Consider the following 16,873-nt stretch of genomic DNA (forward strand, 5'->3'; position numbering starts at 1 on the left):
ATATCATTCATTCTTCTTTTTCATCTACCACCAGAGGAGGTTATTTTCTTCTACTATTACCTTGGGGTTATATTGTTTTTCATTCTCCCGTGTCTTTATATTGCTATACGCATTGATATACACGGTTTGTAATTTCGGGATTGTTTTCGGGCTTTATATTTTCCATTATATTTCGGAGCTTCATGCTTTCGTTTTCTCTTCCCGACTTTAAGTCAAGCGAATAATGGTCCAAAATTCGTAGGTATGGATTTTGAAATGAACATAATTAATGTTCTAAGAAAGAAACGGTAATAGCACAATCTGACTTGTCAAATTACCAGAATACCTCAAAAAAGACCGAATCATCAAGAAAAATATTTTCTTGATATGTTTAGAGGTTAAATAGAATGAAAGAGTTATGTAACATGGTTCATGATGAGAGTATGATCTGTGAACCTTTTTTACGTTCCATTAGAAACTCAGCATGACTTACTGTAATATAATCACGTTGATCAAGTGTCATTATATTATACTAACTCATGCTTCAATTCCCAACACTACTTCAAAAACATCCATTTTTCGAAATTTTCAGAAATTAGAAACTAAAATAGTTTCTTTTATGATGTAACACAGATAGCGTGAAGAGATAAATGATTTCAGATAAGAATAGTTATGAAAATATCTTCATAAATATGGAGGATATTTATAATGGAAGATACGATGATATCTTAGAATTTCTAATATTAGAGGATGATGCGGAAAATCTGTCTGTGAAGGTTTAGAATAAGAAGTAAGATTCTTACTAATGGTTTCAGCAGACACTGAATTATTTGGATTCTTTGAAGGTAGATTTCGTCCTTGTGATTTGTCTACAGCTTCCTTCATACTTTGCTCAACCCGTTTTCCAGTTTTAAACCTTCTATTTTTCTGTGCTTTTCCAACACACTACTCTTTATCATCAAACTTTTGACTGTTAAAGTCGTTTATAGTTTTTGCTGCTTCATCAGCATTTTTCCAAAATTCGTAGAACTAGTTTCGTAGTTTGGGGTGTTTTTCAGAAACTTCGCATTCGAAGTATGTAAGTCTAGAAGATAGATGTTATATATATATAACTGTTGTCATAGAAAATGCTGCGAGATTCAAAATACTGATTGCTAATTCCCGGTGGTTGGTATGAAAATTATTGTTACAAGATGTGGATGAGTACATGATAGAGTTTCAATGAGTATAAGAATTTTTCGAAAGGTCAAGGATTAATAAAGTTGTTTGGTAAATTTACTGTTAATGTGGCGGAACATGAAAGGTTCCCCAGTAACAAAACGTATATATCAAGGTTACAATAAGTCTTAATCTGAAAAGTTGAAGTTGACTGGTTGGAAGTGTGATAAAACTGGATACTTTGAAAAGAAATTTCAAGATTATTTTCGGTAATAACAATGCTAAAGGATCTTTCACCGTTTTGAAGTCAACGTATAGCTTTGAAAGATGTAGAGATCTAAGAATGATGTCACTTGTTAAATCTTGACTTGGATTCTGCTCTGTCAATATCAGAATATATAATTGAATTTGTATGAAAACAATTGTATATCGCTGTGAGCATAGTTAATAATTTTTGAATCAAAGTTGAAGAATGTACAGTGTAACATATTAATTGTGAACTTATATATTTCCCGGGTATTACCTACCCGTTAAAGATTTCACAATTAATACTTTGTACAAAAGAATTTTTATCACCATCTTTATGAAAATATATGTATGTATATTTTCTTCAGATGTAACACGGATTTAATGAGTTAATATCATATTAAGCTCATTTAATTTTCGGCTTGACTTAGAAATGATTAATCTCTAAAACATTAAAGATTACATAATCTTTGCGGAGTATTTCGTTAATGTAATCGATACTTCATTATTTATTCTTATTGATATTCCTCGGTGAAGGATGTTGGTGCTCGTGGAATTTTTGTGAAGCTTACAAGGCACAGATGATGTTTTCTGAAAAGTTTCGAGTATATTGAAATTGAAAATGTAAAATCAATTATGTAATTGAGTAATACACTTGGTTTATTATGAAATGGAATTCATGGAGTTGAAACGGAGATTGTAGTTAACAATGGTTAAGTTGTTAAGGAAGGATGTACATCATTGCATATTAGTAATATGAACTAACCGAGTAGTACCTACCAGTTAAGATTCATACGTAATAGCTTAGTACGAAAATATTTATTTTGATTTCAAAATTCATATATATTAAATATACATAAAATTTCTTCAGGGGAAATGAGTTAATACTTCATCGGTTATTGTTGCTGGTATTTCTTGGTAACCACGGTGCGTATGACATTGATGCTCGTGGAACAGATTGTGAAGTTGAGGTTTGCGATGCGGATGTTGTTGGTGGTGGTAATGGTACTGTTGGTGTTGTTGTCGGTGGTACTGTTGATGCCGGTGATGCTGCTGGTGTTTGTAACCTTTGCACCATATTCTTCAAAGACACTACCCGAGCACGAAGCTCGTTGACTTCTTCTACTACACAGGGATGATTGGCGGTTCGGACAAGCGGATGAATAAGATCCAGAATTTGAGATAGTATATTATCGTGACGAGATACTCTGGAAATGAGAGAGAAAATGGTGTCTCGAACAGGTTCGCCGGTAAGTGCTTCAGGTTCTTTGCCAAGAGGGCAATGTGGTGGATGAAATGGATCACCTTCTTCTTGTCTCCAATAATTAAGTAGGCTACGAACCCATCCCCAATTCATCCAGAATAGATGATGGCTAATTGGTTGATCCATTCCGGTTACACTGTCTTCGGAATTCAGGTGAATATCCATATCAGAATAGCTGTCAGAGTTTGAACTAGATACGGGATCCATCTTGTATAATTAGGGAGATAATTTTTGATATGAATTAGATTATAGAATTTAGTTTGGTATTCTTCAATACATAATTTACATATGTATATATAATACCAAATTCCGTAAATCACGGAGAAATTTTCGGAAGATATCAGGAAAAGTTTACAGTAACAGATACGCTAAGATATGAATTTTTGTCTATACACTATTTATGCAATAAATGCAGGAAAACCTGTCTAGACTTAAGAATGATAAGCATGTAATTTTCGACAAGAAATGATAAGCAAAACTTTTAACATGCAGGCATGGTCGAAGTCCAGACTTACTAATGCATCTTAACAACTATCAGTTAGACACATTCATGCAAGACCTGGTTCGCTAGGACCAACGCTCTGATACCAACTGTGACGATCGCTCCAAATCCATATGGATGAACACGTCATTCATTGATTTCATTGCGAGGTATTTGACCTTTATATGATACGTTTTGTAAACATTGCATTCTTTTGAAAAGGCACACCATAAATGAATATTTAAATCAAAGGTTTTCGACATCTGATGATTTCTACATATAGACAATCACCGTATATAATAGTTTACAATAGTACTTCCGTTGACAATGCAGTCAAAATAAGGTACATGATGATGAATTGGTGAATGCAACGTTTTCTTGAAAAAATATGCCATATAAGACTCCATGCACATAGCTTGTCTATCATATAAGCAAACAGCGGAAGACTTCTAGGGAACCTGAGAATAAACATGCTAACAAGTGTCAACACAAAGGTTGGTGAGTTCATAGTTTGTATGTTTCGCATAATCTGTATATAAAGATGGATCACAAGATTTCAGTTGTTTCATCCAGAAACGTTTATCAAAAATATTCTACAAAATTGAGCACCCTGGTAACTAAACTTAACGTATATATATTTTATACCCTTTGTATAATCATCTTAATAATACACGCAAACCAACATGTACGCTTCTCAAATAGCATACGTCCGTTAAAAGGCTAGTGCTCTAGCTCGGACGGGGATATCAAGCCCTATGGATCCATATACTACTACTCGCGCCCACCAGTTCTTATAACTGGCAGTTACTAGTTACCAAAGCTAAGGGATTTTCGGTTCAAACTCAGTGTAGAATTTTGTATGTACTTGTATCCATTGCGTTTAAAAATAAAGTGCATTTATTCTCAGCCCAAAAATATAGATTGCAAAAACAATTAAAAGGGGAGCAAATGAAACTCACGCATATAAATATTGTATATCGGTTAATAAAGCATTTGCATGTATTCTCAGCCCAAAAATGTAGAGAGTAAAAGGGATCTTATGAAACTCACCTTAGCAGCATATAAAGTTGTTCACCAAAATGTGACCGAAACTCGGATTACCAATTAATCGTAGATCTCAACCTAGAGAACATATGTTGGTCAATAAATGTCTATTAAGCTAGGTCAGGTCATAGTGTATCACAATCCTAATGCTCAAGATCGACATATAATAGTTATCCAAAGTCGTTTTAAAAAGTCAATTTTGACAATAGTTCAACAAAACGAGACGTGCCTTATATAAGGATTCATTTACTCGATTGGTAATATTCAAAAATTTATTTTATCAATCTCGTAAACAAGTTGTTTAAGTATTAATTGCAGATTCAAAAAGCAATTCCAATTAATGTCAATTATAATTCAGTTGACCATATCTTTTGATTCGTTCCTCAAAACTATTCGATATCTAAATGAAAAGTTATTGATTTTTCGCCAGCTTTCCAAAAAAATGTATATCATATACCTTTTACCAGTAATATATGTATTTAATTAGTGATTCATTATAAACTGTTTAACGACAAAATTTAGCATACAAGCATATATAAATATATATACTCGAGCACTAGACATGGATACATAATTAATATATAAAAGATAAGATATGAGTGCTTACGTATCAGTATTGAGATTCAATATTGTAGGAAAGTACGTAGACGTAACGGAGATGATAAACACTAGGTTTGATTCACAAATATACCCCCGAACATTACCCATAACCTCCTTGGCAATAACCCATAATTTCCTTAGCTCTATCCCGCTTGAAAACCATTTTGAAAGTGACACGCTCATAACCTCGTCGTAGTATTTTATGTATAATACTAATTAATATTAATAATATTAATAATAATAAGATTAATAATAATATTAATCTTAATAATAATAATAATAATAATAATAATAATAATAATAATAATAATAATTATTATTATTATTATAATAAATACGGAGTAATATAAGATTAGAAAAGAAGTGTGAAAACTGAGCAATTTATAAAACCTTTTCTGAAAAAGTACCTCATGCGATCGCATGGGATTTGTGCTTCAAGGCCATGCGATCGTATGGCCCTCTGATCCAGCTCACAAACTTTTAACTTTTTGTTTGTCGACATAATTTTATATAATATTATATATATATTTAATTTATATAATTAATTATATATTATATTAAATTCACATGCATAGTTAACTTGTAATTTTTGTTCCGATAAGTCGTACGTCATCACTCGACTTATGTCCCGGTTCCGATTTTTCAAATGTCCTTTCGTACGCTGAGAAAACTTGTATTTTACATTTCGTGTCACGTACCTTTGTCAAAATATAGCCTTAAATTATCCCTAAACTATACCACTCAAAGTATATCTTAAACTTTCGAGTATTTTGATCATTTACTTCTATAAATCATCGTATCGCTATTTGTTAATATATATATAATAACAATTCATTTTTATGACCAAGTTAATATTATATTTTATCATATTGTTAAATATATATTTTCGATATTAATAAACACGTTTTAAAATACATATCGCAAGTTATTCATATCTAATTCCAACAGTTGATATTCCTAATTATTGTATGTGTCCAAATTACGTTATTTAAACAAACACTTTACCATTTATTCCGAATACCGTTAAGAATGAATGATTTCCTAAATCAACATGGACTTTACAACAAATACCCGTAATAATATCATAATCCTTAAGGAACTCAATAATTATCTTTTAATTCAATCGTTTGGCATAATCTTTTAACTCTGTATCTAAATATATTAATCAGATAATCAAACCAATAGGTTTAATGCACATTATCATATACTCAACACTTTGTTACGTTTTCAAGTTATGGTATATATATGTATCTATTTACCTATAATTGTTTGCGAATCGTTGAGAACAATCGAAAGGTAATTGAATAGTTCAAAAATTTTGAGATTCAACTTTACAGACTTTTCTTATCGTGTCGGAAACGTTAAAGATTAAGTTTAAATTTAGTCAAAAATTTCCGGGTCATCACAATTGAGAAGGCTACGAACCAATCAGATGAATTGAGGATGGCTGATGTTTTCGCTAGGTGTATATAAAATAGCTTATATTTTTACAGGAAAAACTATTAAATACGATACAATTTTACACAAGATATTTATTTATTTAGAGAATGGATATACTTAAACCTTGCTACAACAATTATAGGCACTGTACCTAATCGTACAGTAGTGTAGTTTTTAGCAAGTCCGGTTCGTTCCACAGGGAATCTTTTAATCAAAGCTTAACGCTATATTAGTTTTATTTTATAAAAATACAAATATATATATATATATAAGTAATATTATTATTATAAAGGGGGGGTTTTTACAGTTTAATGACCGGTTTGTCGATTTTAAAACTTTAAGTCGCAGTTAAAACCAAATGTAAAATATTAAAAATAAATACAAGACTTAATTTAAAGCGTAAAGTAAATAACGATAATGAAATTGCGATAAATAAAAGTGCGATAAAATAAAATTGCGATAATTAAAAAGTACGATAATTAAAAGTGCAATTAAATACAATAACAATAAATAAAAGTGCGATAATTAGAAGTGCAATTAAATATAAAATAAAGGAAATTAAATATGAAATAAAAGAATTATGCTTATTTAAACTTCCGTAATCATGATGTTTGACGTGTTGATTTTAATTTTATGCCAATGGGTTAATTGTCCTTTGTCCTGGATTATTTAATATGTCCGTCTGGTTTTTGTCCATAACAGTCCATCAGTCATAAATATAAAGTGCGAGTATCCTCGTCAAATTATCCTTATACCCGAAGTTAAATATTCCAACTAATTGGGGACTTAAACTGTAACAAGATTTTAATACTTTGTTTAATAATTACACCAGATTATCGACTGCGTGTAACCCAAGGTTTTAATACTTTGTTAACAATTATGCCAAGTGTCCTTGTACATAATTTCACCCCTGTTTTAATAATTCTAGTGACTATTAATCCATTCCCGTGTCCGATTAAATGAACGATTATTCGTACATATAAATACCCCGCCCATCGTGTCCGATCGAGTATATATGGTTATTTATAGGGACATCCAATTGTAAATCTTTATATTAAAATTAACAAATTATCATTTAGTTAAATAAATATAAAGCCCATTAATAGCCCATAGTCTAATTTCCACAAGTGTCGTTCTTTTGTCCAAACCCCAATTATGGTACAAAGCCCAATTACCCAATTTTAGTAATTAGCCCAATATCATGATTACTTCGTTTTAAATAAGCATAATAATAACTTAGCTACAAGACATTAAATTAAAAAGGTTGAACATAACTTACAATGATTAAAAATAGCGTAGCGTTACACGGACAGAATTTCGACTTACACCCTTACAACATTCGCTAACATACCCTTATTATTAGAAATTAAAATTAAAATATAAATATATATATATATATATATATATATATATATATATATATATATATATATATATATATATATATATATATATATATATATATATATATATATATATAATTTACGTATGATGAAGAAGGAAAAAGATGTGTTTTGATGTTCACCAAGCTGCGAATTTTATAGGCATGTGGGCTGGAAAAGTGGCTCATGCGATCGCATGAGCTTTACCCTTCAAGGCCATGCGATCGCATGGCCAGCTGGAGAGGCTCACATGCCTTTGTTTTTTCTGCCGACGGTTTTTAATAATATAATATATAATATATAAATAATTATAAGAATTATTTAAATATTATATTATATTATATTTATGTGCATAGTTGACTTGTAATTTTTAGTCTGTTGCGTCGAGCGTTGAGAGTTGACTCTGGTCCAGGTTCCGGATTTTAGAACGTCCTTGCGTATAATTTAATATCTTGTACTTTGCGTTTCGCGTCTTGTACTCTTGTAATTTTGAGATGTTTCTCATCAATAATTTGAACCTCTTTGATTGTACTTTGTACTTTTGAGCTTTTTGGTCATTTGCGTCTTCAATTCGTCGAATCTGTCTTTTGTCTTCACCTTTTATTATTTAAACGAATATCACTTGTAAATAGAACAATTGCAACTAAAAGTTTGTCTTTCTTGAGGAATAATACTATGAAATATATGTTCGTTTTTAGCATTATCAAATATTCCCACACTTGAGCGTTGCTTGTCCTCAAGCAATATAGTCTTGAAATACTAGAATCACTTCTTTATTCTTCACACTTTGTACATCAGTGATTTCTTTACGGCGGTATAAACAATGGTAGTAACGATGTGGTTTACAGTCCCACATGACTATAAAATTTAGATCCATTAAGGAAATTAGATCTTTATGAAAACATTTGATCTTTTTGAAAATTCAATCTAGTTTTTACCCTAGATAAGTTTTCCGGAATAACCCTTCACTGGTGTTTGCAAAATATTTTTGTGGGTTTGGTGGGTTTCAGATTTGAAAATTTTAGCTCAAAACTTGCGATTTTGTGTCATCCACTTGCTAACTTTGTATTAGGAAAGCAACACGTCCAGTATACTTGCTCCGAATATTACCTTTCGGTAAACTACCGTCCGGTTGTAAAGGAAAGCGTTGAACAAGCAACTGTTAAGGCAATGTCCCCTGACATGCTTTTAATTATGGTCTTATAACGTGTTGGATGCAATTACTATCCTTTGTAGGAGCAATAGTAAAGCTCACCCTTATAATTTTTAGTCTGGCACAAGGTCCTGTCTTTGACCATGCTATGCAACCACCGTTCTTACGGTTGACACCCGATTTGGTTCAGGTGACCTAATGAATTCCAGGTGAATTCCTAGGATTTTACGTTCAATGGTAATGAACGCATTGAAAAATGGGTTTTCAAAAAACAAATCGGTTTGTAATTTTGATCAAAATATTTTCTCGTTCAAGCTCGAGTTTAGATATCATTGAATTCCATGAGTTTGTAATTCTCAATCTTTAAGGTCAATCTCTAGGATTGAGTAATATCAGGCTTAAAAGCTGATTTTTGATCTTTTAAGGAGATTATCTTTTCTGGGGGTCTGATTCATTAGTCTTATCAAGCTAATTTGCACGGTGCCCCCCATTGTACGAGATAAATCCTTCTCATGGTTTGGATAAATCTGACCACTTGGCGACTCTGTTTTATGCTGAGGTCCGTGGATTTCCTGCTAATTTTAGAGATGACTTTTCTAGATTTTTCATCAACCTACAGCTGGTCTGGACGACAACTTCATGACCTAAATCAAGAAGCGCGTTTCTTTTTCGAAAGACTTTACTTCCTTTTAACGATGGAATTGATTCATCGTGTAGATCCATCTCTTCTTTTCTTTCATCGGGTAAAACAGTTTAGTTTAGTCCAAAGCAAAAGTATCTTCAATTATTTGTTACAGAAATATGTGACATATGTTTAAGATAACTTGGTAATTTTTCCCACACTTGGCTTTTATTTTCCTTTTTATTGTCCTCTATTCCATTTTAAATGAATTTTAACATTTTGGTTTGTTTCTCAATTTATGTCCTTTCCGAGGTAACAATAATTTCGGTGTTAACACCTAGTTTTATCGTTCATAAATTTGTATAAACATGATTTTGAGTTCATTTAATTGAAAATTTTGAAAAATTTTACTAGAATTGGGTAGTCAGTATATAAGACTAGGACTGTTCTTTATTATCAGAGAGCACTAGATTCTAATACAACTACTACTTTACTAGTATTTCTAATGGTAACCAAGTGTATAAAGTAAAAATTTTAAAATCCGAAAGAATTTAACCCCTTCCCACACTTAAGATCTTGCAATGCCCTCATTTGCAAGAAATCAGTAACAATTTAAATTATTGAGGGTGATTAGCGTAAAAATGATTAAATTTTACCAAAGTTTCCAAACATATTGGCGTTTGTTTGCTGAATGATAAATGGTGCATATCATTTGTTCATTCCTTCTTGTTGTTACATCACATTTGTTTTTCGTTTTGTCGTCAAAACTAGCTTTTGCTGAACTTAATGCCAGTCTTTGAAAATGTGCTGTTTTACCCTGTTTTGTACAATCGACAATATACATACATACAAATATAAACATGCATGGCAATTTGAAATGGGACTTAATATCCCACTTTCAAATGCTAAATGTGAAATATTAGTACACAATAATAATAAAAATGATAAAGATTACATAAGTATATTTAATAACATAAGTTTAAACATGAATAAGTAAAAAGATAAAAACATAAAAATCATATAAATAACCAAGTGGAACCAAATCTGTCTGGATAGGGGTTCCAATTCATCTTATCAGGTGGGTTCCATTGTTGGTTATAGGTGTTCTGATAGGCTTGGTTATAGTCATACCAGTTAAAGGGTGGTCGGATATCGGGGCTGTGTGGCGGAAAATGAGCAGGTCGAGTAGGTACATAGTTATTTGGTACCTGATATGATAGCTGGCTCATGATTTGGTGCTGATGAACTAACCAGCTATCGTGTTGGCATCACCTATAATCCTCGTATACTCGCTCGGAGTTCCACTGCTCATACATACTATGTCTGGCCGCGTTCGTCATTGCTTCCTCATCTATACAAACGTGGATGTCAAGAATAGCATCTCGGAAGACATCCCTAATGTCTTCCGCCTCCTCCATTTCCTCGTCTGAGCCTCTCTCTACCTGAGAATGAGATCCCTCATAGGGTACTGCCTGGTTACGTCTACTTTTCAATACCTTAGCACCCACATAAACTTTCAATCCTAAGGGCTCAACCTGTTCTCTACAAAGCTGTAATTGACCCCCTTGGTTCCTATCAACACCTAAATACTCTCCAATGAGAGTAACAAAAATACCTCCTCCTATTATGCTCCCGTCCTGCATTCCCTCTACCATTTTAGATAAATAAAAAGCAACACGGTAAGGGATATTGACAAAGCTTCTAGTATCCCGAATACAGTTTAGGTAGAATAAATCATGTAAGGTAATTTTTCCTTTATTATGACCTCTCTGTGTAATCGAGTTAGCCAAAAATCTATGAATAATACGAAGATCGGCTCTGTCAATATGTGTATAGGAGTGTCCTCCTGCTCGTGTAAAAACATCAAAATGTGACATACGCCTCCAAATGGCGTCAGCGTCAAAGTTGCTATCTACCCTTTCACCATAATGAATCAAGTTTGTACAATCGGGTAGTAGCAACTCACCAGGAGTATATATCTGTAAAGCCCTGGCCATGTCCAGCATGGACATTCTGTACATCCTACCGCCAAGGATAAACCTAAGAAATCTTCTATCATCTATTCTAACTATATTTGTATCAAGTGATACAGTACTCATCAACTCAACACACCATTCCTTATATACAGGTCTACGAATGGTGAAAAGACGTTCCCAATCTGTAAAAGAAGAACTGCCATACCTTTGAACTAAAAGCTGTCTAACACGGTCAGCTAGATGGACTGTTTCCAAAGGAACCCAATCGATTACCCTTGGCACCTCTACATTTTTTGTTACCAATTTGAATTTGTTCCTTTGATATGTCTCGTAATCTCTCCATCTCCTATCAAATCTCAGATTAGGATGCAGAGTGTGCTCAGGAATCGTTGGGAATTCTACTGGCGGCCTCATTGGGAATACTATGAATTCATCAACAAACTGTACCGGATCATAATAAGGTATGTGCTGATCAGGCTGTTGTTGTGGTTCTTGTTGTGGTTCTTGTTCGTGTTGCATTTCTGGTTCTGATTCTGGTGCTGGTGCTGGTCGTCTAGATGATGATGCTCCTGAACCTCCCGTATCGGCTTTCTGCAAAACACATTAAATACAAAATTTGTGCATCCAAATATGCATTAGTGTTAGCAAAATAACAACTTAAAACAATCACTATAACATGTTAAATCAAAATTAAACTTATACACATTTTCACAATTTTTCACAATTCTACACTTTTCAAATAAGCACATATGAAAATGTATACAAAGTTCATAAGCATTTAACTCAAATAACATGTCAAAATAGTCATTACTAATAATTAAACAAGTCTCAAATGGCAAATATATCAAATTAATCAAGTTCGTGAATTTTGAACTTAAAAAGTCCACTTTAATCTCCAAAAATCATGTTTAGGATCAATGTTTGGATCATTTAACTATCTAAACATGTTACACTACTCAATTTAGCAATAATTCATGACAAAAATCGGCCATAACCTATTTATATCAAAAAGCCCCAAATTGCTCAAGAACACAAACCCTAGATTTCTAAAAATTTTGAAGTTTTTAGCTTCAAATCATGTTAAATAGCATCAATCTAGGTTATACATGCATAAAATACTAACAATTTAACACTAATTACACTAGAAATTAACAAAATTGCATTAGGTAAAAAATTGGTAATTATCACAAAAACTAGAAATTTATAGAGTTTAGAGGTATAATTTTTACCATTTTGCTGAAGAATGAGAATCTAGGCATGATTAGAGCAAGAAAAATGACGAATTACGGTGGAAAATTGCGAATTTTAGAGAGTATTTTGGGGTATTTTCGTGTATTTGTGTGTGTTTTGTGTGAAGAACAGCTCTCTGGCTCGTTTGTATCTGGCCTGGATTTTCTCCCCATGCGATCGCATGGCACCAAAGGTCAAACTCCATGCGATCGCATGGAGTCCCGGGTACAGTGTTTTCACCTTTTTTTTTTTTTTTTTTTTATAGTAAAACCTTATACTTTATAAAACATAAAATTAATTTAAAAATTAAAATTTTGTTTCTTTTTAGGATGAGGGCGTTTCGGATCGATGTCCTAATCCGTCCCTCGACAAAATTTTAAAATTTGTCAAATCAAAGCGTGGTTTTAAAAGTAAAGATTTTTGGGTTTTTTAATGTTTTTGACATACTTTAATTCAATAAGATTAAAAATAAAGATAATAAAAGTTCTCGTCCCTCCCTTGGGTAAAGCAATTTCGGTTCAATGACATAGTCTTCAACTCACGACGAATTTTAAAAATCATATTTTTAACTTAGCGAAATAAAGTAAATTTTTGTTTTTAAATTCATACAACTTAAATTTAAAATGCATAAAATTCAAAATTAATATTAAAAATTCACACCAAACTTAAATTTAATTTTTGTTTTTATACATACAAACTTATATTAAAAATATTAATTTTTTCAAATATTTACAATTTTAAATATATTGATTTAAAAAGTTTACAATAATTTTTTTTTAATACTAATTTTAAAAACAAAGTAAAAATAAAATTAAAAATCTTTTTGGCTTTTATCCCACTTTAATCAATCAAATATTATCAAAAATATGCGCCCCTCTTTTCGGTAAAGTAATTTCGGTTCCATGACCTAATTTAACTCATGACGAATTTTTGAAATATTTTGGGTTGATTGATTAAAGATATTTATACCTTAAGAATAAACGTTGAATTTCGCAGTGATGTAATAAATTTTTGAATGATATCAATAATTTCGGTCGCCAAACCTAATTTCATCGAATACCAATTTAATACTTTATAGCGAACAAATTAGCATTTATTATCAAAAGGTTAAAAATAAAAATAAAAAAATAAAAACTGTACAGACTTACCTGTGAGATAGTATTCTTAGTGATACGATCTATCCCACTCATAAGATAGTCGGTTTAATTGGTTTTCCATAGCTACATAGGCGTAACATCGAGCATTCAGTGTTTTTTCTTCTAAACATATGAACGGTCCGTCTCTGCATAAAGTAACAAATTCGGTGTTTGAATAGGTTTGATTATTTGAACATTTACCTCCATGTGACCATTTTCCGCATTTGTGACATCTTTCTAGGTGTCGTGCTCTTCTTTTCGCTGCAGATTTTGATTTTCCTTTACCAAATTGTAACTTATTATCTTCGCATCTGGATTCTTTTCTTACTCCGTCCAATCTTTCTCTGATTACTGATACTATTTCACTCGGAAGTGTGTCATTATTACGTTTAGTGATCAAAGCGTGTAGCATTAGACCATGGTTTAGTTCACAGGAAGTCTTCATTTCGTAAAAACCTAAAAAAAATAAAAATTCAGAATGGGGGGAGAAGACTAGTTCTTTAGGGTCTGCTAGGGAAAGACCATTCGGGTTCCATTTTCGAGAACTACACGAAAACAGAAAATCTAACTCTAACAGAAATACATATTATCCTTTAAAGACTTGATTCTCCCCACACTTAGTTAGCTGTGGTATCGAAATTGTGATTAACTTCGTTGTCAACTTCCATCGGACTATCTATGTAATGTTTAACTCTTTGACCATTAAATTTAAATTCAATTTCATTTGTATTTATTAATTCTATCGTTCCGTATGGGAAAACTCTTTTGACTATGAATGGTCCAGACCATCTTGATTTCAATTTTCCAGGAAATAGCTTGAATCGTGAATTGAAAAGAAGAACTCTGTCTCCTTCTTTGAATTCTTTTGAACTTCTGATTCTTTTATCATGCCATTTCTTCGTTCTTTCTTTATAGATTAATGAATTTTTGTATGCTTCATGTCTTAATTCTTCTAATTCGTTTAGTTGACATAATCGTAGACGTCCGACTTCATGTAAATCAAGATTACATGTCTTCAAAGCCCAAAATGCTTTGTGTTCAATTTCTACTGGAAGATGACATGCTTTTCCATAAACGAGTCTAAAAGGTGTGGTTCCAATTGGAGTTTTGTAGGCTGTTCTAAAAGCCCAGAGTGCATCCTCCAATTTTATGGACCATTCCTTCGGATTTGATCCTACGGTTTTTTCTAGAATACGTTTTAAAGCTCGGTTGGTATTTTCAACTTGTCCACTTGTTTGTGGATGATATGCGGTGGAGATTTTATGAGTTACTCCATATCTTTTAAGAACTTTCTCAAGTTGATTATTACAGAAATGAGTTCTCAGATCACTTATTAAAGCTTTCGGTGTTCCAAACCTTGCAAAAAGACGTTTTAAAAAGTTGACTACAACTCGTGCATCGTTAGTTTGGAGAGCTTGTGCTTCCGCCCATTTAGATACATAATCAATGGCTACGAGAATATAGAGATTATTATGAGATTTTGGAAATTGACCCATAAAGTCAATACCCCAAATGTCAAATACTTCACATACTTGAATGACATTTTGTGGCATTTCATCACGTTGACTTATTTTTCCAGTCCTTTGACAAGCATCACAGGATTTGCAAAGAAGGTGTGCATCTTTGTAAATTGTAGGCCAATAGAATCCAGCATCATAAACCTTTATTGCTGTTAGTTGAGGCCCATAGTGCCCTCCTGTTGGTCCTGTGTGACAATGGTTTAAAATTTTACTAGCTTCATCTCCGAATACACATCGGCGTATTATTCCATCTGGACAACTTTTAAATAGATGTGGATCTTCCCAGAAATAGTGTTTTATATCACTAAAGAATTTCTTTCATTTTTGGTACGACAATCCCTTTTCAAGGAATCCACATACTAAGTAGTTTGCATAGTCTGCATACCATGGAATTTCATTATAATCTATCTTCAATAGATATTCATCAGGAAAGTTGTCTTGTATGGCCAATTCATTTAGAACTTCTAATTCGGGATTTTCAAGACGAGAAAGATGATCAGCGGCGAGATTTTCTGCTCCTCTTTTATCTCGGATTTCAATATCGAACTCTTGTAAGAGTAAGATCCAACGGATTAATCTTGGTTTGGCATCTTGTTTCGAAAATAGGTATCTAAGAGCAGAATGGTCGGTATAGACCACCGTTTTTGCTAGAACGAGATATGAACGAAATTTGTCAAAAGCAAAGACAATAGCAAGGAGTTCTTTTTCAGTAGTTGTGTAATTCGTTTGTGCTCCTTGTAACGTCTTACTATGAAAGGACCCGTTCATATACATTATAAATGATTCACAATAGTTGATTGCATCGCGAGGTATTTGACCTCTATATGATACGTTTTACAAACATTGCATTCGTTTTTAAAAGACAAACTTTCTTTACATCAAAAATTGACGGCATGCATACCATTTCATATTACATCCAACTATAATTGACTTAATATTAATCTTGATGAACTCAACGACTCGAATGCAACGTCTTTCAAAGTATGCCATGAATGACTCCAAGTAATATCCTTAAAATGAGCTAATGCACAGCGGAAGATTTCTTTAATACCTGAGAATAAACATGCTTTAAAGTGTCAACCAAAAGGTTGGTGAGTTCATAGGTTTATCATAACAATCATTTCAATATATTAATAGACCACAAGATTTCCGTTTATAAATATATGTACACTCGCAAGTGTATAAAAGTATTCTATAAGTTGTAGGCACCCGGTAACAAGCCTTAACGTTCATGTTTTACCCTCTGAAGTACACCAGATCAGGTGTGTTTAAAATAACCTCGAAGTACTAAAGCATCCCATAGTCAGGATGGGGTTTGTCAGGCCCAATAGATCTATCTTTAGGATTCGCGCTGTAACGACCCGGGAATTTCCGACCAAATTTAAACCTTAAACTCTATATGTTTCTGACACGATAAGCAAAATCTGTAATATTGAGTCTAGAAAGTTTGAAATCTATATTCAGGTAACCAATTACCCTTCGACCATTCTTGACGGTTCACGAACAACTATTTGTAAAATAAATACATATATAATTAAATGTATATATATTTATATATAATAATACTTGTAAATATATATTATATTTATTTGTTTAAAAAGATATAATTAATATAATTATTTACTTAATTTTTTTTAAAGAT

The sequence above is a fragment of the Rutidosis leptorrhynchoides genome, chromosome 7 (genome assembly GCF_046630445.1).
Source record: "Rutidosis leptorrhynchoides isolate AG116_Rl617_1_P2 chromosome 7, CSIRO_AGI_Rlap_v1, whole genome shotgun sequence".
NCBI lineage: Eukaryota > Viridiplantae > Streptophyta > Magnoliopsida > Asterales > Asteraceae > Rutidosis > Rutidosis leptorrhynchoides.